Source organism: Oryx dammah, unplaced genomic scaffold (genome assembly GCF_014754425.2).
Source record: "Oryx dammah isolate SB20612 unplaced genomic scaffold, SCBI_Odam_1.1 HiC_scaffold_29, whole genome shotgun sequence".
Lineage (NCBI taxonomy): Eukaryota > Metazoa > Chordata > Mammalia > Artiodactyla > Bovidae > Oryx > Oryx dammah.
Window position 1 is genome coordinate 99,348,131 of NW_024070213.1, and position 25,325 is coordinate 99,373,455.

A 25,325-nucleotide genomic window follows, 5' to 3' on the forward strand; every position below is an offset into this window, starting at 1 on the left:
TGGGAAGAGACGTACACAGGACTGAGATAGAATGTCAATTAAGGGCTGAAAGGGAGGAACTTGGGGGCCATGTGAGAGGAATAAAATGGGATTTTTTTATTCTCCTTTATTAACACCAGATTCAATTTGACATGTGCAAAATTATGCAAAAAATCTTGACTATATTTTGCCTGTATTCTAGAGCATATGTAAAATTTGATAATATCTGAAACAAAACTTGAATATCAACTTCTGTAGGTTACCAAATTTTAAAAGGGAAAAAAAATCTTAAGGTTTTTCTGACACTAATCTCCAATTCAATAAGCACTTGGATGTAGCTTATTTGAACAAACATTTATTGAATTCTTATGTGATAGAAAGTATGTTCAAAGATGGAGATGTGAAGATAAATAAGATAGTCCCTCCAGGGACCTTGAGTAGTGGGAGAGACAGATTGGTAGAAAATTAAAATGCAGCCTTCTGCATGTACTGTTAAAAGTAGGTTCGCTCCAGTATTGATATTTCCTTACAGCTGCAATTATTCTTCAAACCAAAAAGGAATTGTTTAATTGTTAAGGAGAAGTACCTCTGATTTCTAGGTTTTTAGTGTTTGTATTTACTTTCTTGAACAAAAATTATACCTTTTTTTTTGGTCTACATTACATGTAACTTTAGACTTTAAAAATGATTTATAAATACTAAGGAATAACTTGAACTGGTCACTGAATGTATTTTTAAGTGAAAGAGAAATAAAGACAACCATAATAGAATATGCTATTGAATATAAATAAGGATTCCTTTGCTGAATTCATATTTTTTTTTGCCTTATGTCATTGTATTCCAAGTTTTTGCTGCACTGTTCTCAGTTTTATGAGCTTTCTTTCATATATCTCTTGGAAGCACAGTGATTTATTCTTTGTTGTTGTCCCCGGTTGATGTCAGGGTGTTTGCCTGCCATCTCATGTGTGTTTCAGTGGCATAAAATGAACAATTGGCTCCAGATATAAGTATCCTACAGGTCAGTGTTTCTAAGTGGCATCAAGTGCAGAAAAACCAACAATAGTTTGAGTCTTTGGAAGATTTTATGTAACATTTTAGAGCAGCCAATATCTTTAGAAAACTCTCTATTGAGTAAATGAATATTTTTATGTACAAGTAGGAATTTGAACATAAGAATGACAACAAAAACAAGAACCCATGAGTCTATAATAATAATTTTTACTTTGTGTGTGATAAAGAAGCTGTAGCAATAATAGGAATGTAATGCCAAGTCATTTAGTTGCTTGACAGGCATATATATTGAAGTCAACAGGCATAGGATACAGATATAAGCATGGCTAATATTCTGTAGGAGGAACCACAAAATAGATTTTATAATTTCTGTCACCAAGGGCTTTATCTTCATATCTAGACAAACTATCAGAGAATAGAAGTCAGGGTTAATCCTTACTTGTCACATTTACTGCTCTACTTCGCTAAAATCCAATTTGATAGACTATAAAAATGATAATTTACTCAATATATTCTAAACAGAGCAGTAATCATTGTAAGCCATGACATACAAAGGCCATTTTCTAATGGTGAGCATGTCTCAGGTCTACACAAAGGGAGAAAAGTTTAGAGGTGTAGCTATGATAGGTGAGGGGCTCAATAAGTATTGAGGGACCGTAATATGTTCATATTGTATGAGGTACTATGTGCTGGGAAAGAAGAATGAGATGGGCATTTGGAGAAGTGTTGAAACTTTGGGAAGAGGAGACTGCGGGCAAAGCAAACATCTTGTGACATTTGATTGAGGTCATCAAGATGATCACAGCCAAATGAGGGAGACACACAGTGTTATGGAGTAGAGAGACTGCCAGGTTGTAACTCATCAAATCAGGTTCTAGAGACTAATCCTATTCTGGCACTAATTTGCTCTTTCAATTTAAGCAATTGACTTTTTAAAGAATATTTATTTATTTGACTGAGTCAGCTCTTAGTTGCAGCACGTGGGATCTTTCACCGCAGCCTGTGGATTCTCGGATTGTGGTGTGTGGGCTCAGTAATTGTTGTTCACAGGCTTAGTAGCTCTGAGGCATGTGGGATCTTAGTTACCTTCCAGGGATTGAACCCACGTTCCCTGCATTGCAAGGTGAATTCTTAACCACAGGACCACCTGGGAAGTTCCTAAGCAGTTGACTTTTTAAAACTGAGCTTCAATTTTGTCGTCTGTAGAATGGCCTATTTTATCTGTAAGAGTGCTTTCAGTTTTAACTCAATAAATAGATTCTTTCTCCAGTTCCACTGAGGAAAGAACAGAAGAAAAGGAATTTAGGTTATAACATGTGGGGTTATGGTTAGAAGTAAAGGTACATTTCCTGGAAGTGAGAAGAACTCAGCATTGGGAAATATTTCTGAGAAAGCAAGATGCCACTGTTTGAGAAGATAGGTGAAAATGTTTGACTTTGAACACTGCTAATAGGAGGAGCATGGTAGGCTGCAGTCCATGGGGTCGCTGAGAGTTGGACACGACTCAGTGACTTCACTTTCACTTTTCCCTTTCATGTATTGGAGAAGGAAATGGCAACCCACTCCAGTGTTCTTGCCTGGAGAAGCCTTGGGACGGCAAAGCCTGGTGGGCTGCCGTCTATGGGGTCGCACAGAGTCAGACACGACTGAAGCGACTTAGCAGATAGAAGCCATGCTAGGCTTTAGTCAAGTGTCTTGGGAGAGGAATGGACAGTCATCTGTGCTGAGAATCTTTATGCTAAGAAAGTCTGCAGTTTTCAGAAAACAAACTATATAATTACACCATTAGCTTTCAGGGTGACTATATTTTCCCTCCATTCTGTACAGAACTTTCTTCGTCAGAACTACAATCATCATCTCATATCTTAGCTTTATTGTGCTATGTCGCTTCAGTTGTGTCTGACTCTTTGAGGCCCCATAGACTCTAACCTGCCAGGCTCCTGTCCATGGGATTCTCCAGGCAAGAATACTGGAGTGGGTTGCCATTTCCTTCTCCAGGTTAGCTTTACTAGCAAGATGGAAAATTAGGGAACTGTCTTGTTAGAACTACTGAAGCACACCTGGTCTAATGTACTTCCCCGCTAGGTGGCACTCTAATTATATAAGAAACACCCCATTAAAAATCAGTAATATTGACTTGATATATGAAAAATTTTACTTGCTTTATGCTTGTAAATTATTTTCCCCTTACCACTCAAATGAAAAATCTAGCTCTCAGAACACTTGTGTTTATACGTAGTTTTAGAAAATTTTCAAGTTCAGTTATTTTGTTGGACATTCAATAATTTAAAAGGCCTTTTTATATATCATATAACAAGCAAAATTCAATAAATACATGGGTGGTATAAAATGTTAGTGTATGTTGGTTCAGTTGGGCTTTTGTAAGGGAACTGTACAGTTTTTAAACTTTACAATGGGATAAGTGATGTGAAAAGTTTTAAAGTGCTTTAAAAATATAAGGTGGTGGTAGAGGGGGGTAACTTCCCTGGTGGTACAGTGGATAAGAATCCACTTCAATGCAGGGGATATGGGTTCAATCCCTAGTCTGGGAAGATTCCGCATGCCACAGAGCAACTAAGCCAGCATGCCATATCTCCTGAAGCCCGTGCCCTCTAGAGCCTGTGCTCTTCAACAAGAGAAGCCCCTGGAATGAGAAGCCCGTGCATTGCAGCCAAGAGTAGTAGCCCCCACTCACTGTAATTAGAGAAAGGCTGTGTGTAGTGATGAAGACCCAGCACAACCAAAAATAATAAATAATTGTTAACAAAAATGTAAGGGAGGTATGAAGAGCAATGCTATTGCTGTGAAATAAGCCAGAAAAAGGACTTTTTTCCATCTCTATTACTATTCCACAGTGTATTTGTTGCTTATAATGCTGGGAATATTTAATGGAAATAAATGTGTTTTAAAACACTTTCTATAAAAATCCCTTTCAAAGATCTCATCTCCAAAGATGAGTAATTGTCCTCTCTTCACCTGCTTGGTTTTTCAGGAGCCTGGCTTTCACTGTTAAACAATGGATTATTGACATGTGTATATATTAGTCAACAACAGGAAGCTTTTAAAGTTAAACTGCAAAGTGACATTTCCATTTCTGGAATGACTTAATATCAGAAGCCAAAACCAAGTTCATCTGGGGTTTCGCTTATTTGAGGTGAGTGCGAAAATAAAAACATTGAAAAGCATGTGTTGTAAAACTGATTCCTTTTAAAGAAATAGAACAAAGACATATAGCCAAGTAGCAAAGAGGTCAGTATTTAGGGTTGGTTTTCAACAGCAACAACAACCCAAATTAAAAGCAGAACAAAATACTAAATAAAAAGTCAAATAATGTACATTATCGTTTCTAAAATTAGTACCCATAAAATATGACTTTCATATACATTGATATAGGGGCTTCCCCGGTGGCTCAGAGGTTAAAGCGTCTTCCTGCGATGCGGGAGACCTGGGTTCGATCCCTGGTTCGGGACGATCCCCTGGAGAAGGAAATGGCAACCCACTCCAGTATTCTTGCCTGGAGAATCCCATGAACAGAGGAGCTTGGTGGGCTACAGTCCATGGGTTCGCAAAGAGTTGGACACGACTGAGTGACTTCACTTTCATTTTCATACATTGATACGTTCCATAAAATTAAAAAAATCAAAATATGAATGTGTCCTGAATAAACATTTGATTTTAAAATGTAGAAGTAAAAGGTAGACAACTGGGTAAAAAAAACTTCATAAAAGGATTAATTTTGCTTTTTATTTTTTAGTGAGTTATACCAAGTAATATGGAATATGATTGTATATTAAGTACACACCCTAACTAACTTACAAGAACACACTCTTCTGACGCAATTTACTCACTCCTTCCTCTTTGTTTTGTTAACATTTTAAATTCCTCATTAAAGTTTACCTCTCCTTAGCTAAATCACATGTAGGTCATGTAGTAGATACTGGATAAATGTATAAATAAATAGATGAAGAGACATTGGTTTACAAAGATAAGTAAACATGTGATTGAAATTTATAATGTAGTTGAAAGGATTAAAAAATGTCTCTTCCAAATGACCAAAATGACCTTAATATTCCACTCAGCTTGAGTAAACCTTTCACAGGTTTCTTTCTGATAGTAGCTCCCTTTCTTTTTCTTTGAGCATTTACTTTAAAAACCTTGGAATTCTAAATTCTTTACCAAAGTCTTGTCTCAGCCTCTAGCCAGAGTAACAACCCAGGAATGTCTTTCTCTAGGACCTGGGAGTCATTGCTTGGATGTGTATAGTCTTATGTGTCCTAGTGTTTATTGCAGCAGTCGATAGCCAGGATATGGAAGCAACCTAAACGACCATCAAAAGAGGAATAGAAGATGTGGTACATATATACAGTGGAGTATTGGTCATAAAAAAGAACGAAACTGTGTCACTTGCAGAGACATGGATGGACCTAGAGCCTGTTATACAGAATGAAGTAAGTCAGAGAAAAATATATAATATCACTTATATGTGGAATGTAGAAAAATGGTACAGATGAAGTTATCTGCAAAGCAGAAATAGAGACACAGACATAGACAACAAATGTATGTATACTAGGAGGGGAAGGAGGCTGTGAATTGGGAGATTGGGATTGACATATATACACTGCTACTGCTGCTGCTGCTGCCAAGTCGCTTCAGTCTGGTCCAACTCTGTGTGACCCCACAGACGGCAGCCCGTCTATGGGCATTCTCCCTCATAGGCTCCCCTGTCCCTGGGATTCTCCAGGCAAGAACACTGGAGTGGGTCGCCATTTCCTTCTCCAATGCATGAAAGTGAAAAGGGAAAGTGAAGTCGTTTAGTCGTGTCCGACTCTTCGCGACCCCATGGACTGCAGCCCACCAGGCTCCTCTGCCCATGGGGTTTTCCAGGCAAGAGTACTGGAGTGGGGTGCCATTGCCTTCTCCGATAGATACACTACTATGTATAAAATAGATACTACTGAAAGCCTACTCACCGTATAGCACAGCAAACTCTACTCAGTGTTCTGTGGTGATGTAAATGGAAAGGAATCCAAAAAAAGAGGGGATATGTATAGCTGATTCACTGTGCCGTACAGCCAAAGCTAATAACAACATTGCAACTATACATATACATGTGAGTCGCTTCAGTCGTGTCCGACCCTGTGACCTTGTGGACTGTAGCCTGCCAGGCTCCTCTGTCCTTGGGATTCTCCAGGCAAGAATACTGGAGTGAGTTTCTATTTCTTTCTCCAGGGCATCTCCCTGACTCAGGGTTTGAACCTGTGCCTCTTACATCTCCTTTATTGGCAAGCAGGTTCTTTGACCACTAGTGCCACCTGGGAAACTACACTCCAAAAATTTTAATTTAAAAAAAAGGTATATTTCCCTGGCTCTGTGGGAGGGTATATAAGTTAGATAAGTGCAAATTAGCACACACTGGTGGCCTGATCACACTGACCACCCTCCCCACAAAAGTCCTTCCTCCACTACATTTCTAATAGCTCACCCTAGTACTTAAAAACTTTCTTGCTTTTGTTTCAGTGGAGATGAGTTCAGTTTCTCTACCCTATTCTAGTAGTCTTGAATGAAACCTTCCTTGCTGTTTAATTTGATTGGTGCAATTTTCTTTGATCCTAGTTTCATTTTTAAGAATCAGATATTGGAACACAAAATATATTATACTAAGTCACACTGATGGTCATTTGGGTCATTGTTAAATCTCTTATTAGCAATGCCAGGGTGTATGATTTTTCTTATGAATATCAACTTCATATGTTTAGAATATCTGATAACAATTTCTATAATTTTAATGTTTAATCTTCTTCTTCAGAGAAATCATAAAAAATATAATAGATAATTTATCCAGTAAAAATGTTAACAGAGGTCTGGAGTGTGTGTGTATGTATGTGTGTGCATGGAGGTATATGATGGAGCAAAGAAAACATTCTGAGAGGTCAGTCAGAATTAGAGGAGCATTTCTTTCAGAGTACAATGTAACATCTTAAGAATACATCCCTCATAGGATAACTATGCTTGAAATTAACCTTGAAACAGTTTAGAGTCGTTCTGCATTTCATAAGTTGAGGACCCAGATTTAAGAATTGATAGTCATGTTTTATAGTATATATAGTATTTTCTTATAAAAATATTTTTATAAATCTTGAAGGGATAAGTTGAATTCTGTGTTTCTCATATTTGTTCAGTTTTATACATGATGATACAGACTTTGATCAAATATTCCCAGATGCTCCCTTAATGTAGCTCCTTAGTTCTAAAGAGATCAGATCTTCTGACAAGATATATAAAGAGCAACTATGAATTTTCATTTGGAACGGAAGGAAGCTTCTCCCTCTCCATTTTCTTGAACTTAGCAGTCAAGATTTTAATATAAGTTTTAGATTTTCTTTTATTTTTTAAATGTGGTTTTGACTTTATTTCAAGTCTTAGCTAGCGGCTGACTGGTTCTTCTTGCTGTGGTTAGTCTCTGTCGTGTCTGACTCTTTGCAACCACATGAACTGTTGCCAGGCTCTTCTGTCCATGGGATTCTCCAGGCAAGAATACTGGTGTGGGTTGCCATGCCCTTCTCCAGGGGATCATCCAGACCCAGGAACTGAACCCAGGTTCCTGCATTGCAGGTGGATTCTTTACCATCTAAGTCACCAGGAAGCCAAATTTCTTCTTGATTAGCTGATTAAGTCCATACCCTAATCACTTCTCTTACGGGGCTTTCATACTCCAAGCCCCAGAGAAGGCAATGGCACCCCACTCCAGTACTCTTGCCTGGAAAATCCCATGGATGGAGGAGCCTGGTGGGCTGCAGTCCATGGGGTCGCTAAGAGTTGGACACAACTGAGCGACTTCTGTTTCAGTCTTCACTTTCATGCATTGGAGAAGGAAATGGCAACCCACTCCAGTGTTCTTGCCTGGAGAATCCCAGGGATGGGGGAGCCTGGTGGGCTGCTGTCTATGGGGTCGCACAGAGTCGGACACGACTGAAGTGACTTAGCAGCAGCAGCAGCATACTCCAAGCCCACTATATACACATGCTAATTGTCCCAGGGTAAGGTACCAATATCTGGGGATAGCTCCTATGTCCCTGAGTTGGGAAACTGACATTATACAAATTAGTCAATCTACAGGGAGTCCTAGAAATGTAGATAACTTAGAGTCCTATGTAAACTGCCTTCTACATCTCTAGCTTGCACTTACCCTCTTCCAGGATGTAATGCTCTCTAGGGCTCTGATTGGCAGACCTCTCTCCTTCGGTGTATAAGTAACAGAGTTCGACAGCTCTTCTATTTGTGTATCAGTTTGTTGTGTCCTGCTGTTAAAGAATTTTCAAATCTTATGAATCATTGGTGAAGTCATTAAATTCCATGTTCTCTGCTGTTGCTTCCAGACCCATTGATATGACACTGTCACTGACTAGTCTTTCTTTCTTTATTGTCTATGCCATGTGATCATGCCACTTTTCCATATTCTTATGACTATTGTCTTTCAGCATCTATATTTTATCCTCATTAAAAAAACAAACATTTATTATCATAAGATATTCTGTATTTCTATATTATTCCAACTTTTGACATTGGATATCAGCTTCTCTGATAGCTCACTTGGTAAAGAATCTGCCTGCAATACAGGAGACCTGGTTTGATTCCTGGGTCGGGAAGATCTACTGGAGAAGGGATAGGCTACCCTTTCCAATATTTTTGGGTTTCCCTTGTGGCTTAGCTGGTGAAGAATCCACCTGCAATGTGGGAGACCTGGGTTCGATCCTGGATTGGGAGGATACCCCTGGATAAGGGGAAGACTACCCACTCCAGTATTCTGGCCTGGAGAATTCCATGGACTGTATAGTCCATGGAGTTGTACAGAGTCAGACACAATTGAACTAATAAACACACAACTTAGATAGTATATTGAAAAGCAGAGATATTACTTTGCCCACAAGGGTCCGTCTAGTCAAGGCTATGGTTTTTCCAGTGGTCATGTATGGAAGTGAGAGTTGCACTGTGAAGAAAGCTGAGCACCAAAGAATTGATGCTTTCAAACTGTGGTGTTAGAGAAGACTCTTGAGAGTCCCTTGGACTGCAAGGAGATCCAACCAGTCATCCTAAAGGAGATCAGTCCTGGGTGTTCATTGGAAGGACTGATGCTAAAGCTGAAACTCCGATACTTTGACTACCTCATGTGAAGAGTTGACTCATTGGAAAAGACCCTGATGCTGAGAGGGATTGAGGGCAGGAGGAGGAGGGGACGAAAGAAGATGAGATGGCTAGATGGGATCTCTGATTTGATGGACATGAGTTTGAGTGAACTCTGGGAGTTGATGATGGACAGGGAGGCCTGGTGTGCTGAAATTCATGGGGTTGCAAAGAGTCGGACATGACTGAGTAGCTGAACTGAACTGAACCATAAGATGGAGAAGAAAAAGGGTATCCACTCTGGTATTCTGGCCTAGAGAATTCCATGGACTCTATAGTCCATGGGGTCGCAAAGACTTGGACATGACTGAGTGACTTGCACTTTCACACTTTTACCATGCTGCTGCTGCTAAGTCGCTTCAGTCTTGAACACTGGAAGAACACTGGAATGGGTTGCCATTTCCTTCTCCGATGCATGAGAGTGAAAAGTGAAAGTTAAGTCACTGAGTCGTGTCCAACTCTCAGTGACCCCATGGACTGCAGCCCACCAGGCTCCTCCATCCATGGGATTTTCCAGGCAAGAGTACTGGAGTGGGGTGCCATTGCCTTCTCCACTTTTACCATAAGATATTCTATATTTCCATATTATTCCCAATTTGGGCATTGTTTTAGTAATCAAGCTTATTTAGTAATTAAGAATTCTTAATATTAATCAAGTCTTTTAAGATCTTTTTCTCAGAATCCCTCAAACTTTGCAATCATATTTAACTTCAAAAATCAGCCACTCACTTTCATCACCATCCTTTCCATTAGATCAATTTGTGGGATATCTACACTTTTAAGATCTTGAACTACAGAAATTCCTGTCTACAATCAATCTTACTTTGGTTTAATTAAACTCAATCAACACTGCTCTTTATAATACATACATTAGAAAAACCAAGGAGGGAGCAAAGATAAATAAGGGATTGCCCTTGTCTTAAATAACTTATAATCTGAAAGAAGAGATAAGGATGCAAATAACAGTATTACTAGGCATAACATGCCAATCAAAATTATATAAAAACCAAGAACTCAAGAGAGTAACTGTAGGTATTAGAGAAAGCATGCTATCTTGCCCTTATTATTACTTACCTTCTTCAATTATTTTCTTTTTCACTTACCAAATCACTTAGCAATTTATATTTCCTATTTTCCTAGTAGATTACCTTCTCACTTGCCTCAGTAACAATTGGGACACATATATTTCAACAATATTTTGGCCAAACACACTTGCTATAGTAATGATTATTTCAGAGGGGAAATTACCTAAGACATCAATCTATAATTATCTTTAATGTATCATTGGAATGCCATATTATCATTGGAAATGTAAGGTGATGGAAATAGTTGGTTAACAGAAATTCTCTCAATGAACATATTGTGGCTTCATATTGCATGAATGAATATTTGATAAGCCCTTTGAGTTTATGTTCTTCCTTGCATGAAATGATGGCCATCTGAGTAGGAGAGTCAGTCCAATGAACTGTACACATTTTCTTTCTTAGTTGGGGATGCATGTTTGGGGCCTGAGCTTAACTGATTTTCTTGAAACAATAAACAATATTCTCTTAATTCTTCCTTTTCCCAGTGTGTCAGTCAGCTTTTCTTCTGAACACAGATTATGGCAAAACCAATAAAATATTGTAAAGTAATTAGCCTCCAATTAAAATAAATAAATTTAAATTTTAAAAAAGCTATTTTTAAAATAATCTGTCTGAAGCCTTATTTAGGTGTTCACATGCTTCATTCAAGCCCTGAGTGCACAAAACTTCCTGTGCTTTAACCTTCCGTTATGCTTGCTCTGTCATTCCCCAGAGACTGAATAATAGAATCTAAATTATTGAATCAGAAATAAAACGAATCATCCAGACTAGATTGAACTCTTGGGAAACAAATTAACTTTTTGAAGACTATGAATATGAAAAAAAATCTCATTTTATGGAAAGGAAAATTTTCACTAAAATATACATACAGACACACATACCTATCTACATCTATAAAGACTAGCTTACTGGAGTTCAGATTGTATGTCTGCCTAAACTTTCCTATACCAAGTTACTCATTTTGAACTCATAGCTTTCTAGTTGACTATGAACTTAAACAGTATTTTTGTATAAATTACGTTTGCTACTAGACCAGGATTATATTGAATTATATCCCTAATAAACATTTCAACTTTATTTCTCTCATTAATACAAGAAATATTTCCTTATTTATAATTCTCTTGTTCCATATAGAATTAAATCTATATATTTCTGTGGACTGTTCATATGACCTGTGATGAAAATGTAAAAATATGTGGCTGTATCCATAGAAACAGGTGGTAAGCTTACATCAATATTTTATCATACTGACAACCAGCAATTTCAGTGATTACATTTTCTGTATCAAACTTGTTCAAGAGTACACATAAGGATTATGAAGGGATTTAATCTGTTTTCTTTACTTATTAAGGAAAATAGGAAAATGTTGAAGAAAAAAGATTTACCTACAAGCATTTATAGTGTTTTCAGGTATGAAATTTTACAGTACCTTTCAGTTTGTGGTCTTTAGTGCAAACTAAATTAGGGTAGAATAGTGTACAAATCTTTTTTTCTCAGAGTTTGACAACCTGCAGTGAAATTAACCTTATTTGTTAATTAAAATCAGAATGTTTCAGATAGAACCTATTGATATATATTTTAACAAACTTAGATGATTTTTTAATGCATGCAAAAGTTTAAGAATCAGTACCCTGTGGGTGGAGAAGTGAAGTTGCTCAGTCATGTCCGACTCTTTGTGACCCCATGGGCTGTAGCCCACCAGGCACCTCTGTCCATGGGATTTCCCAGGCAATAGTCCTGGAGTGGATTGACATTTCCTTCTCCAGGGGATCTTCCCAACCCAAGGGTAGAACCCAGGTCTCCCTCATTGTAGACAGATGCTTTACCATCTGAGCCACCAGGGAAGTCATGTTTTTTAAAAAAATAATAATTTATTTATTTTAATTGGAGACTAATTACTTTACAATATTGTATTGGTTTTGCCATACACTGGCATGAATCCGCCACGGGTATACTAGTGTTCCCCATCCTGAACCCCCCTCCCACCTCCCTCCGCATACCATCCCTCTGGGTCATCCCAGTGCACCAGCCCCCAGCACCCTGTCTCATGCATCGAACCTGGACTGGCAATCCATTTCACATATGATAATATACATGTTTCAATGCCATTCTCCCAAATCATCCCAACCTCTTCCTCTCTCACAGAGTCCAAAAGACTGTTCTATACATCTGTGTCTCTTTTGCTGTCTAGCATACAGGGTTATCATTACCATCTTTCTAAATTTCATATATATGCGTTTTATACTGTATTGGTGTTTTTCTTTCTGGCTTGCTTCACTTTGTATAATAGGCTCAAGTTTTATCCACCTCATTAAAACTGATTCAAATGTATTCTTTTTAATGGCTGAGTAATATTCCATTGTGTATATGTACCACAGCTTTCTTATCCATTCATCTGCTGATAGGGTTGCTTCCATGTCCTGGCTATTATAAACAGTGCTGCGATGAACACTGGGGTACACGTGCCTCTTTCTATTCTGGTTTCCTTGGTGTGTATGCCCAGCAGAGGGATTGCTGGGTCATATGGCAGTTCTATTTCCAGTTTTTTAAGGAATCTCCACACTGTTCTCCATAGTGGCTGTACTAGTTTGCATTCCCACCAACAGTGTAAGAGAGTTCTCTTTTCTCCACCCCTCTCCAGCATTTATTGCTTGTGGACTTTTGGATCGCAGCCATTCTGACTGGCATGAAGTGGTACCTCATTGTGGTCTTGATTTGCATTTCTCTGATAATGAGTGATGTTGAGCATCTTTTCATGTGTTTGTTAGCGATCTGTATGTCTTCTTTGGAGAAATGTCTGTTTAGTTCTTTGGCCTCTCCTTTTTTCTGATTGTGTTGTTTATTTTTCTGGAATTGAGCTGCAGGAGTTGCTTGTGTATTTTTTAGATGGATTCTTTGTCAGTTGCTTCATTTGCTATTATTTTCTTCCATTCTGAAGGCTGTCTTTTCACCTTGCTTATACTTTGCTTTGTTGTCCAGAAGTTTTTAAGTTTAATTAGGCCCCATTTGTTTATTTTTGCTTTTATTTCCATTCCTCTGAGAGGTGGGTATAGAGGATCCTGCTGTGATTTATGTTGGAGAGTGTTTTGCCTATGTTTTCCTCTAGGAGTTGTATAGTTTCTGGTCTTATGTTTAGATCCATTTTGAGTTCATTTTTGTGTATGGTGTTAGAAAGTGTTCTAGTTTCATTCTTTTACAAGTGGTTGACTTGTTTTCCCAGTACCACTTGTTAAAGAGATTGTCTTGTCTCCATTGTATATTCTTGCCTCCTTTGTCAAGGATAAGGTGTCCATAGGTGTGTGGATTTATCTACAGGCTTTCTATTTTGTTCCATTGATCTATATTTCTGTCTTTGTCCCAGTACCATACTGTTTTGATGACTGTGGCTTTGTAGTAGAGCCTGAAGTCAGGCAGGTTGATTCCTCTAGTTCCATTCTTCTTTCTCAATAGTGGGAAACTTTAATACCCCACTCACACCTATGGATAGATCAACTAAACAGAAAATTAACAAGGAAACACAAACTTTAAATGAAACGATAGATCAGTTAGATCTAATTGATATCTATAGGACATTTCACCACAATACAACAAATTTCACCTTTTTCTCAAGCACACACGGAACCTTCTCCAGGATAGAACATATCCTGGTCCATAAATCTAGCCTTGGTAAACTAAAAAAAAAAAAAAAAAATTGAAATCATTCCAAGAATCTTTTCTGACCATAATGCAGAAAGATTAGATCTCAAGTACAGGAGAAAAACTATTAAAAATTCCAACATATGGAGGCTGAACAATGCTCTGCTGAATAACCAACAAATCACAGAAGAAATCAAAAAAGAAATCAAAATATGCATAGAAACAAATGAAAATGAAAACACAACAACTCAAAACCTGTGGGACACTGTAAAAGCAGTGCTAAGGGGAAGGTTCATAGCAATACAGGCATATCTCAAGAAACAAGAAAAAAGTCAAATAACCTAACTCTACACCTAAAGCAACTAGAAAAGGAAGAAATGAAGAACCCCAGGGTTAGTAGAAGGAAAGAAATCTTAAAAATTAGGGCAGAAGTAAATGCAAAAGAAACAAAAGAGACCATAGCAAAAATCAACAAAGCCAAAAGCTGGTTCTTTGAGAGGATAAATAAAATTGACAAACCATTAGCCAGACTCATCAAGAAACAAAGGGAGAAAAATCAAATCAATAAAATTAGAAATGGAAATGGAGAGATCACAACAGACAACACAGAAATATAAAGGATTATAAGAGACTACTATCAGCAATTATATGCCAATAAAATGGACAACATCAAAGAAATGGACAAATTCTTAGAAAATACAACTTTCCAAAACTGAACCAGGAAGAAATAGAAATTTTTAACAGACCCATCACAAGCATGGAAATTGAAACTGTAATCAGAAATCTTCCAGCAAACAAAAGCCCAGGTCCAGACGGCTTCACAGCTGAATTCTACCAAAAATTTAGAGAAGAGCTAACACCTACCCTACTCAAACTCTTCCAGAAAATTGCAGAGGAAGGTAAACTTCCAAACTCATTCTATGAGGCCACCATCACCCTAATACCAAAACCTGACAAAGATGCCACAAAAAAAGAAAACTACAGGCCAATATCACTGATGAACATGGATGCAAAAATCCTCAACAAAATTCTAGCAATCAGAATCCAACAACACTTTAAAAAGATCATACACCATTATCAAGTGGGCTTTATCCCAGGGATGCATGGATTCTTCAATATCCACAAATTAATCAATGTAATATACCACATTAACAAATTGAAAAATAAAAGCCATATGATTATCTCAGTAGATGCAGAGAAAGCCTTTGACAGAATTCAACATCCATTTATGATAAAAACTCTCCAGAAAGCAGGAATAGAAGGAACATACCTCAACATAATAAAAGCTATATATGACAAACCCACAGCAAACATTATCCTCAATGGTGAAAAATTGAAAGCATTTCCCCTAAAGTCAGGAACAAGACAAGGGTGCCCACTCTCACCACTACTATTCAACGCAGTTCTGGAAGTTTTGGGCACAGCAATCAGAGCAGAAAAGGAAATAAAAAGAATCCAAATTGGAAAAGAAGAAGTAAAACTCTCATTGTCTGCAGATGACATGATCCTCTACATAGAAAGCCCTAAAGACTCTACCAGAAAATTACTAGAGCTAATCAATGAATATAGTAAAGTTGCAGGATAAAAAATCAGCACACAGAAATCCCTTGCATTCCTATACACTAACAATGAGAAAATAGAAAGAGAAATTAAGGAAACAATTCCATTCACCATTGCAATGAAAATAATAAAATATTTAGGAATATATCTACCTAAACAAACAAAAGACCTATATATAGAATACTATAAAACACTGGTGAAAGAAATCAAAGAGGACACTATTAGATGGAGAAATAGACCATGTTCATGGATTGGAAGAATCAATATAGTGAAAATGAGTATACTACCCAAAGCAATCTATAGATTCAATGCAATCCCTATCAGGCAACAACGGTATTTTTCACAGAGTTAGAATATATAATTTCACAATTTGTATGGAGATACAAAAAACCTTGAATAGCCAAAGCAATCTTGAGAAAGAAGAATGGAACTAATTCATGTTTATAACTCTGAAAATACAGTAAGATTACAGGTATACAAAGCATGGCACAAGAGATTTAAGACTCTTCAGTGACTCCAAGGAGACTTTTATCAAATGAAACAGATATATTGAAATAATAGTATTATATAAGGAAAATAATCCAAGAAATAAAGTAGGAGCAAGAATTAAAGAAGCAAACAAGTAGGCACATTGTGGTGTTTCCTTGGTGATTTCTACTCACATAAAAAGATGTGTTTTTCCTAGGATGTATTCTCAAATCTCCTTATGAAGATCAGGCTTCCTAGGATAGAAATCTAAATTGAGTTGCAGAGAAACATTTTAGGCTGTTGATCTACTTATCCTGATAGACCTTAGTTGCTATATTATCTTCTTGACCTAGGGATAGAACCAGGGTCTTTCACATTGCAGGCAGATTCTTTATCATTGTAGTCACCAAGGAAGCTCCTGTATTACTATGTAATGACCTTATTCAAAGTAAAGTTTCTTTAATCTGCAGTGTCTAAAGGAAAGAAAAACACATTAATGGTGTCAGAGACTATTTATTTCTCAGAGATTAAAGTTTTGAAAAATTTTCAGAGAATAAAAATTACTCATATTTCCCATTTTAAAATGCTTTTTAGCCCCATAGTAAAAGTGAAAGTGAAATAGCCCAGTCGTGTCCTATTCTTCGCGACCCCATGGACAGTAACCTATCAGGCTCTTCTGTCCGTGGGATTTTCCAGGCAAGAGGAGTGGAGTGGGTTGCCATTTCCTTCTCCATGGGATCTTCCAAACGCACCAGTCGAACCTGGGTCTCCCGCATTGTAGGCAGATGTTTTACCATCTGAACCACCAGGGAAGCCATAGCTTTTTAGCCCCATAGCTGTACTTTATTTATTTTTATTTTTACTTTATTTTACTCTACAATACTGTATTGGTGAGGGCCTAGAGGAGCTATCCCACGTTGAAGGTCAGGAACGGTGGCAGTAAGGAGATACCCCTCATCCAAGGTAAGGAGCAGTGGCTATGCTTGCCTGGAGTAGCTGTAAAGAGATACCCCATGCCCAAGGTAAGAGAAACCCAAGTAAGATGGTAGGTGTTGTAAGAGGGCATCAGAGGGCAGACATACTGAAACCATACTCACAGAAAACTAGTCAATCTAATCACACTAGGATCACAGCCTTTTCTAACTCAATGAAACCAAGCCATGCCTGCGGGGCAACCCAAGACAGGCAGGTCATGGTGGAGAGGTCTGATAGAACGTGGTCCAGTGGAGAAGGGAATGGCAAGCCATTTAGTATTCTTGCCTTGAGAACCCCATAAACAGTATGAAAAGGCAAAATAATAGGATACTGAATGAGGAACTCCCCAGGTCAGTAGGTGCCCAATATGCTACTGGAGATCAGTGGAGAAATAACTCCAGAAAGAATGAAGGGATGGAGCCAAAGCAAAAACAATACCCAGTTGTGGATGTGACTGGTGATAGAAGCAAGATCCGATGCTGTAAAGAGCAATATTGCATAGGAACCTGGAATGTCAGGTCCATGAATCAAGGCAAATTGGAAGTGGTCAAACAAGAGATGGCAAGGGTGAATGTCGACATTCTAGGAATCAGTGAACTAAAATGGACTGGAATGGGTGAATTTAACTCAGATGACCATTATATTTACTACTGCAGGCAGGAACCCCACAGAAGAAATGGAGTAGCCATCATGGTCAACAAAAGAGTCTGAAATGCAGTACTTGGATGCAATCTCAAAAATGACAGAATGATTTCTGTTCATCTCCAAGGCAAACCATTCAATATCACAGTTATCCATGTCTATGCCCCAACCAGTAATGCTGAACAAGCTGAAGTTGAGTGGTTTTATGAAGACCTACAAGACCTTGTAGAACTAACCCAAAAAAGATGTCCTTTTCATTCTAGGGGACTGGAATGCAAAAGTAGGAAGTCAAGAAACACCTGGAGTAACAGGCAAATTTGGCCTTGGAATGCAGAATGAAGCAGGGCAAAGACTAATAGAGTTTTGCCAAGAAAATGCACTAGTCATTGCAAACACCCTCTTCCAACAACACAAGAGAAGGCTGTACACATGGACATCACCAGATGGTCAACACCGAAATCAGATTGATTATATTCTTTGCAGCCAAAGATGAGGAGCTCTATACAGTCAACAAAAACAAGACCAGGGGCTGACTGTGGCTCAGATCATGAACTCCTTATTACCAAATTCAGACTTCTGTTGAAGAAAGTAGGGAAAACCGCTAGACCGTTCAGGTATGACCTAAATCAAATCCCTGATGATTATACAGTGGAAGTGAGAAATAGATTTAAGGGCCTAGATCTGATAGATAGAGTGCCTGATGAACTGTGGAATGAAGTTCGTGACATTGTACAGGAGACAGGGATCAAGATCATCCCCACGGAAAAGAAATGCAAAAAAGCAAAATGGCTGTCTGGGGAGGCCTTACAAATAGCTGTGAAGAGAAGAGAGGTGAAAAGCAAAGGAGAAAAGAAAAGATATAAGCATCTGAATGCAGAGTTCCAAAGAATAGCAAGAAGAGATAAGAAAGCCTTCTTCAGCAATCAATGCAAAGAAATAGAGGAAAACAACAGAATGGGAAAGACTATAGATCTCTTCAAGAAAATTAGAGATACCAAGGGAAGATTTCATGCCAAGATGGGCTCGATAAAGGACAGAAATGGTATGGACGTAACAGAAGCAGAAGATATTAAGAGATGGCAAGAATACACAGAAGAACTGTAGAAAAAAGATCTTCACGACCCAGATAATCATGATGATGTGATCCCTAATCAAGAGCCATATATCTTAGAATGTGAAGTCATGTGGGCCTTAGAAAGCATCACTATGAACAAAGCTAGTGGAGGTGATGGAATTCCAGTGGAGCTGTTTCAAATCCTGAAAGATGATGCTGTGAAAGTGCTACACTCAATATGCCAGCAAATTTGGAAAACTCAGCAGTGGCCACAGGACTGGAAAAGGTCAGTTTTCATTCCAATCCCAAAGAAAGGCAATGCCAAAGAATGCTCAAACTACTGCACAACTGTACCCATCTCACATGTTAGTAAAGTAATGCTCAAAATTCTCCAAGCCAGGCTTCAGCAATACGTGAACTGTGAACTCCCTGATGTTCAAGCGGGTCTTAGAAAAGGCAGAGGAACCAGAGATGAAATTGCCAACATGTGCTGGATCATGGAAAAAGCAAGAGAATTCCAGAAAAACACCTATTTCTGCTTTATTGACTATACCAAAGCCTTTGACTGTGTGGATCACAATCAACTGTGGAAAATTCTGAAAGAGATCGGAATACCAGACCACCTAACCTGCCTCTTGAGAAATCTGTATGCAGGTCAGGAAGCAACAGTTAGAACTGGACATGGAACAACAGACTGTTTCCAAATAGGAAAAGGAGTACATCAAGGCTGTCTATTGTCACCCTGCTTATTAACTTATATGCAGAGTACATCATGAGAAATGCTGGACTGGAAGAAACACAAGCCGGAATCAATATTGCTGGGTTAAATATCAATAACCTCAGATATGCAGATGACACCACCCTTATGGCAGAAAGTGAAGAGGAGCTAAAAAGCCTCATGATGAAAGTGAAAGAGGAGAGTGAAAAAGTTGGCCTAAAGCTCAACATTCAGAAAATGAAGATCATGGCATCCAGTCCTGTCACTTCATGGGAAATAGATGGGGAAACAGTGGAAACAGTGTCAGACTTTATTTTGGGGGCTCCAAAATCACTGCAGATGGTGACTGCAGCCATGAAATGAAAAGATGCTTACTCCTTGGAAGAAAAGTTATGACCACTCTAGATAGCATATTCAAAAGCGGAGACATTACTTTGCTGACTAAGGTCTGTCTAGTCAAGGCTATGGTTTTTCCAGTGGTCATGTATGGATGTGAGAGTTGGACTGTGAAGAAGGCTGAGCACCGAAGAATTGATGCTTTTGAACTGTGGTGTTGGAGAAGACTCTTGAGAGTCCCTTGGACTGTAAGGAGATCCAACCAGTCCGTTTTAAAGGAGATCAGCCCTGGGATTTCTTTGGAAGGAATGATGCTAAAGCTGAAACTCCCGTACTTCGGACACCTCATGCGAAGAGTTGACTCATTGGAAAAGACTCTGATGCTGGGAGGGATTGTGGGCAGGAGGAGAAGGGGACGACCGAGGATGAGATGGCTTGATGGTATCACCTACTCGATGGATGTGAGTTTGAGTGAACTCCGGTAGATGGTGATGAATAGGGAGGCCTGGTGTGCCGCGATTCATGGGGTCGCAAAGAGTCGGACACGACTGAGCGACTGAACTGAACTGACATGAATCCACCACGGGTGTACATGAGTTCCCAAACATGAACCCCCCTCCCACCTCCCACTCCATATCATTCCATAGCTGTACTTTTAAAAGGTAAAGTTCCTGGGAGTAACTAGAATGTAGAAGATTTGAACAAGGCAACCAAAGGGAGAAGTGTGTCTGATTTTCATATTGCAAATGCTTACTTTGTTGAATAGTCTAAAATTTTATTGTTGTTGCCCAATACTGAATGGAAGTATTTTGTAGACAGTCTTAGAACTATGCTTTTGTATACAGGAGTATTAAAGCTTGATGGTAAAAAGTGTTTGGTGATCATGAGCATATTGTGTAGTGTCTGTTTTCTCAGTTTGCCCATTTTTGAGTGGAGATGATAATAATAGTGCTTACTGTATAGATTCCTGTGAAGATATGAGATAATAAATGGAAATAGTTTGGAACAGGGCTTAGCAATGACTAATAATATCTGCAAGAATATTTAAATGTTTCTTAGAGAGGATTCTTGAGAGTCCCTTGAAGTGCAAGTAGATCCAACCTAAAGGAAATCAGTCCTGAATATTCATTGGAAGGACTGTTGATGGAGCTGAAGCTCCAATACTTTGGTCACCTGATGGAAAGAACTGACTCATTGGAAAAGACCCTGATGCTGGGAAAGACTGAAGGCAGGAGCAGAAGGGGATGTCAGAGGATGAGATGATTGGATGACATCACAGACTCAATGGCCATGAGTTTGAGTAAACTCCAGGAGTTGGTGATGGACAGGGAGGCCTGACATGCTGCAGTCCATGGGGTTGCAAAGAGTCAGAGACGACTGAGCAACTGAACTGAACATCCAGAAAGTTCCTGCTTTGAGATATTTGTAAAAATTCTGCTCAAAGCAGTTGAAACTTTTTTCTTAAAAAGAAAAACCAAAACCAAGTAGCATAACTTAAAAAATATTCATGATACTGGTGAAACAACAAAAACATCAAAAACAAAATTTCTGTGGCTTAGCAGAATCAAACATTATTTCTCACTTATGAATCTGTCAAATGCAATGTTTGTAGTTGGTGGACTCCCTCTGAGAATTTACTACCATTTTCTTAAAAACTTTGGCCCCAGAATTTCATACATCACTGTTGCTCATTGTGAATTTTACTTATGTGATTATACCTCAGCACAAAGGAGGTGAATCATATAGTCAGTATTTAGATCTTGCTTCCCACTGACAGGGAAGCTCCAATTTTTGATGGACAGCTAGCCATTTTTCACACAGTCTCCACTTACATTACAAAATGTTTGAATCAGTAGTTCTACATATCAAGACGCAAGGTGATTCATGATTATGGAACTTTAGCTATGTCTGAAAAAAAATTTTTTTTCTTTAGGGAATCTTTTTTATTTGACCCAACATCTGAATCTTTTGAGAACAATTTGTGAATAATTGATCCTTCCTTGAAAGCAGGCTAGATGAATAGTGAAGAAAATAAATGAATACATCTATTGAACTTAGGGAAGCAGAAAGATCAAGGAAAAGAAAGAAAAGGCTTTGGTTTGGTTTCTCATTGTGGCTGATACAGAATATTTCTCCATATTTGTGATACATATTTGTGATAAAGCTATACCCTTCCAAATTTGTCCATCTTATGATCAGTGCTTTTTATACAACTCACAGCTGGAGGGAGAATAATAGTCTGTTGTTTTGCTGTAGGTGTATTAATTGACAATCTCTTCTGGTATACTAAGATTCTGAACAACATTCATCTTTATCTTTGAGTACTCTAGAAATCCATAGAATGATTCAAACTTAGCCCTATAGAAGCAGATTTATTTTTAGGACTTATTCTTAAAGCTGATTCATTTGACATTGACTTAACTTCTAAACAAATAACTTTTCCTAGTTTGTTCTGGTGAATTCCATCCAGTCTCTATCTAGCTCACCTTGACCTACAAAGCTTTCCCCTACCCCCAGCTCTCTGTCTAGCTCCTTTATGTGTACTACATGCACAGTCATTTATTAAAGTCCTTTTCCTGGAGAAGAGGTCATCATCATACACTCAAAGGAATCTGGACATGCTCAAATCTTTCTTACCTGAAGATACTCCCTCTCTTCACTTTCTAGGCATTACTGAGCTGTTGTCTATCTGCTCTTTACTATATTCATCCCTTGCATTTGCTTGGCCAATTGACTGTTTAATGCTTTCTATCTCTGGCAGCACAATATAGCACAACACATACTAAATGGGATATAATCATATATTCTAGTTATAGCTTAGAAAGATATCAGTGGCTATAAAAAGTTATTGTGTAATTTTCAGCTTTCTCTTTGATAGAATCAGAATGACAGTGTCTACCAAATGTGGCTTTGACAGATAAAGGTGGAATGAATGTAAGGTGGTTAGCCCAGTGCTTTGCACTAGTTCTTATTTTAAAATTATTATTATTGTAGTTATAAACGTTATTGTAGTAACTTTTATTTCTTGAGTGTTTATTTGTCCCATCTGCTGTACCTCTTCTCTCCTTCATATATTTCATACACACAGCTTCAACCCTCCCAATGGTGTTTCGGCTCCCAAATCTATACCAGTAGCCTTACCAGTCCTCATGAACTTCAGGTCTGTGCTTCCATCTGCCTTGCTGTATTCAGTGCATTTCTTCAGTGAAATTTTCTATTTCTATATGCCACACCACATTCCTTTCTCATTTCATTCTTACTACAATGCAGTGTTTTGCGCTGTTGCCATTCTCATCTTATAGATCAGGAAACATGGAAACCTGTAAAGTTGAACCCACTGAAATATCCACTTGAGGGATCTGGGCTTGCTGTTCATCCTTTATGCCTAGTAATTTTACCTCTTTCCCATATTCATCCCATCTTCTTCATATTTTGTTGTTTGTGGCCACAGATGGCATCTAGGATTTTTTTCAAAGGTGGATTTCTGTCTTAGTTCTGATTTATTGATGATTTTTTGAGAGGAAAGAGGGTTATATATTTTTGTATTATACCATGATGAATCTGGAAGCCCCACAGCTGTACTTTTAAAAAATAGTTACTGAGAGTAACTAGAGTGTAGAAGGTTTGAACAGGTCAGCCAGAGGTAGAAGTGAGTCAAAATTAAAGAGGAGGCATGTTTCAAAGTAGATGGAATGGGTTGTGTACAATAGAAAAATATAGTGAGGAGGTAGACAAAGTGTGGACCTTGGTGTCCACTGAACTAGGTTGAAACTCTAGCTATTATGGTCACTGATGATGTGAAGTAAGTTATTTTATCTCAGAGACTTGGTTCTATAAAGGGTGCTTTTCTTTCCTTCTATATTCAGCTCCGAAATTACACATACTTAAAATACCTTAGCTGTGGCCATTTAACTGTATTATGGGTAAAGTCATCTGCACCTGTACATAATTAAGATTCTTGCTGAAAGTTATTTAGCTGCTGATAGAGGTTGCTTAGTAGATTCATTGTTCTAAAATGTTCTTCAGACCACCTGCTGGATATTACCAGTTGAATGGAATGGTGCTTTGAATTTTGATACATTATGTACAATTTATACACTTATACCATGATTAGTTACATTCATTTAATAGGCACTTAGCAAATGCCCTTGTGAAAGTGAGAAAATATGGGCAATTGCTCAGTGCATTTCATACTTTGTAAGAGCATTCATTGATAATGCTGATAATTAATCAACTAATTGCTGTCCTGTTCAGTGTTCTCTATTTTGGAAGTGAGATGAGTTCCTTTATATATGGTGATAGACATTGAAAATCCTATTTCAGTTCTGCAATATAGATGTGAATTGTTGTTGTTCTACAGCTTAAGTGCAGAGATTGCTTGTGCAGAACTTCTGGCCCTCTAAAAATCACCTGTTCTCTCTTTTGCAGGAGGACTGACGTTGCATTTTCATTGATACTTTGTATATTTCTTATTGTGTGTGCATCTCTATTGGATCCAGTTGAATTTACTAATTTTGAATGTATAATCTTTTATAGTTGTGTCTCAAATATATATACTTAATACCTTTATCTTAAAATGTTATAATCCATTAAAATGGTACAAAATTCAATAATATTTGAAGTTAGTAATGTTTTTATTTTATCTAAAATCAGCACATTCACAGGCTTTTTCTTTGGGAAGCCTTTCTATCTGACATATTTCTCTTTTCAGATTCAAGCTTTGGAATTTATTTCATTTTAAATTTCCACAGATTGCTTAGGCATGTTTGGTGAACCTGTACAGGAGATTTGGGTGGGATAACATCTGTAACACAAATCTGGATCTATCCAAGTGAAACAATTTAAACTTATTAAATTACTTCAGCGTTCAAGGGGCCCTGATTAAGAGCTCCTCCAGTCCAGGAACTGAATAATTTCACTGCCACTTCAGGCCATTCGATGTTTTACATTATCTCTAGTGGTGTCCTTTTAGGTTAAACATAATCCTGTTAAGCAATGCTGCTGGCTTTTTGGGCTACATATACCAAGTTGAGTTATGTTCTGCTGTTATTTGGGGCTGTGTTTCTTAATTCTTCATCTTGGATGACTGGCATACTCTGGTAATAAGCTTATATACAGTAGCTGGATGGATTCTTCGTTAGTAAGACTGATTAAATTGTTGTAAAATATTTATGACCCAGATGTCTTCAGGCCACATCACTCTTAAACCTAAATTTCTTAGGTTCCAATTCCAGTCTGTTGAAAATATACCTATTCTCCCATCTTTCCTAGCCACTACCAGGTTTTTGAGGACTCTTACATACACTGACAAATGAGTTCTGATTTTCATTCTCCACAGCAGTTGGCTTATGATGAATGTAAACTCTATTTTACTAACTTGTAGTGTGAGGCATTAATAAAGTTAGATAAGATGAAGATCTTCCCATATCATCGCTACTATTTCTGGCAGGCTAATTCTTTAGTAGCAATAAGGATCTGTGGAAACTTTTAATCAAAGATGCTCTCAACTTGGCAAAATTACTACAATTATAACACAGTGCCAGGGACTATACTAATAGTTTGCATATACTAACTTACTCCTTGAGAAAAAGTCTATGATGAAGGGATTATAATTATTCTTGTTTTGCAGATGCAAAGACTCGAGGCATAGACCAGTTAAAGTGGTTTACTCAAGTTTACA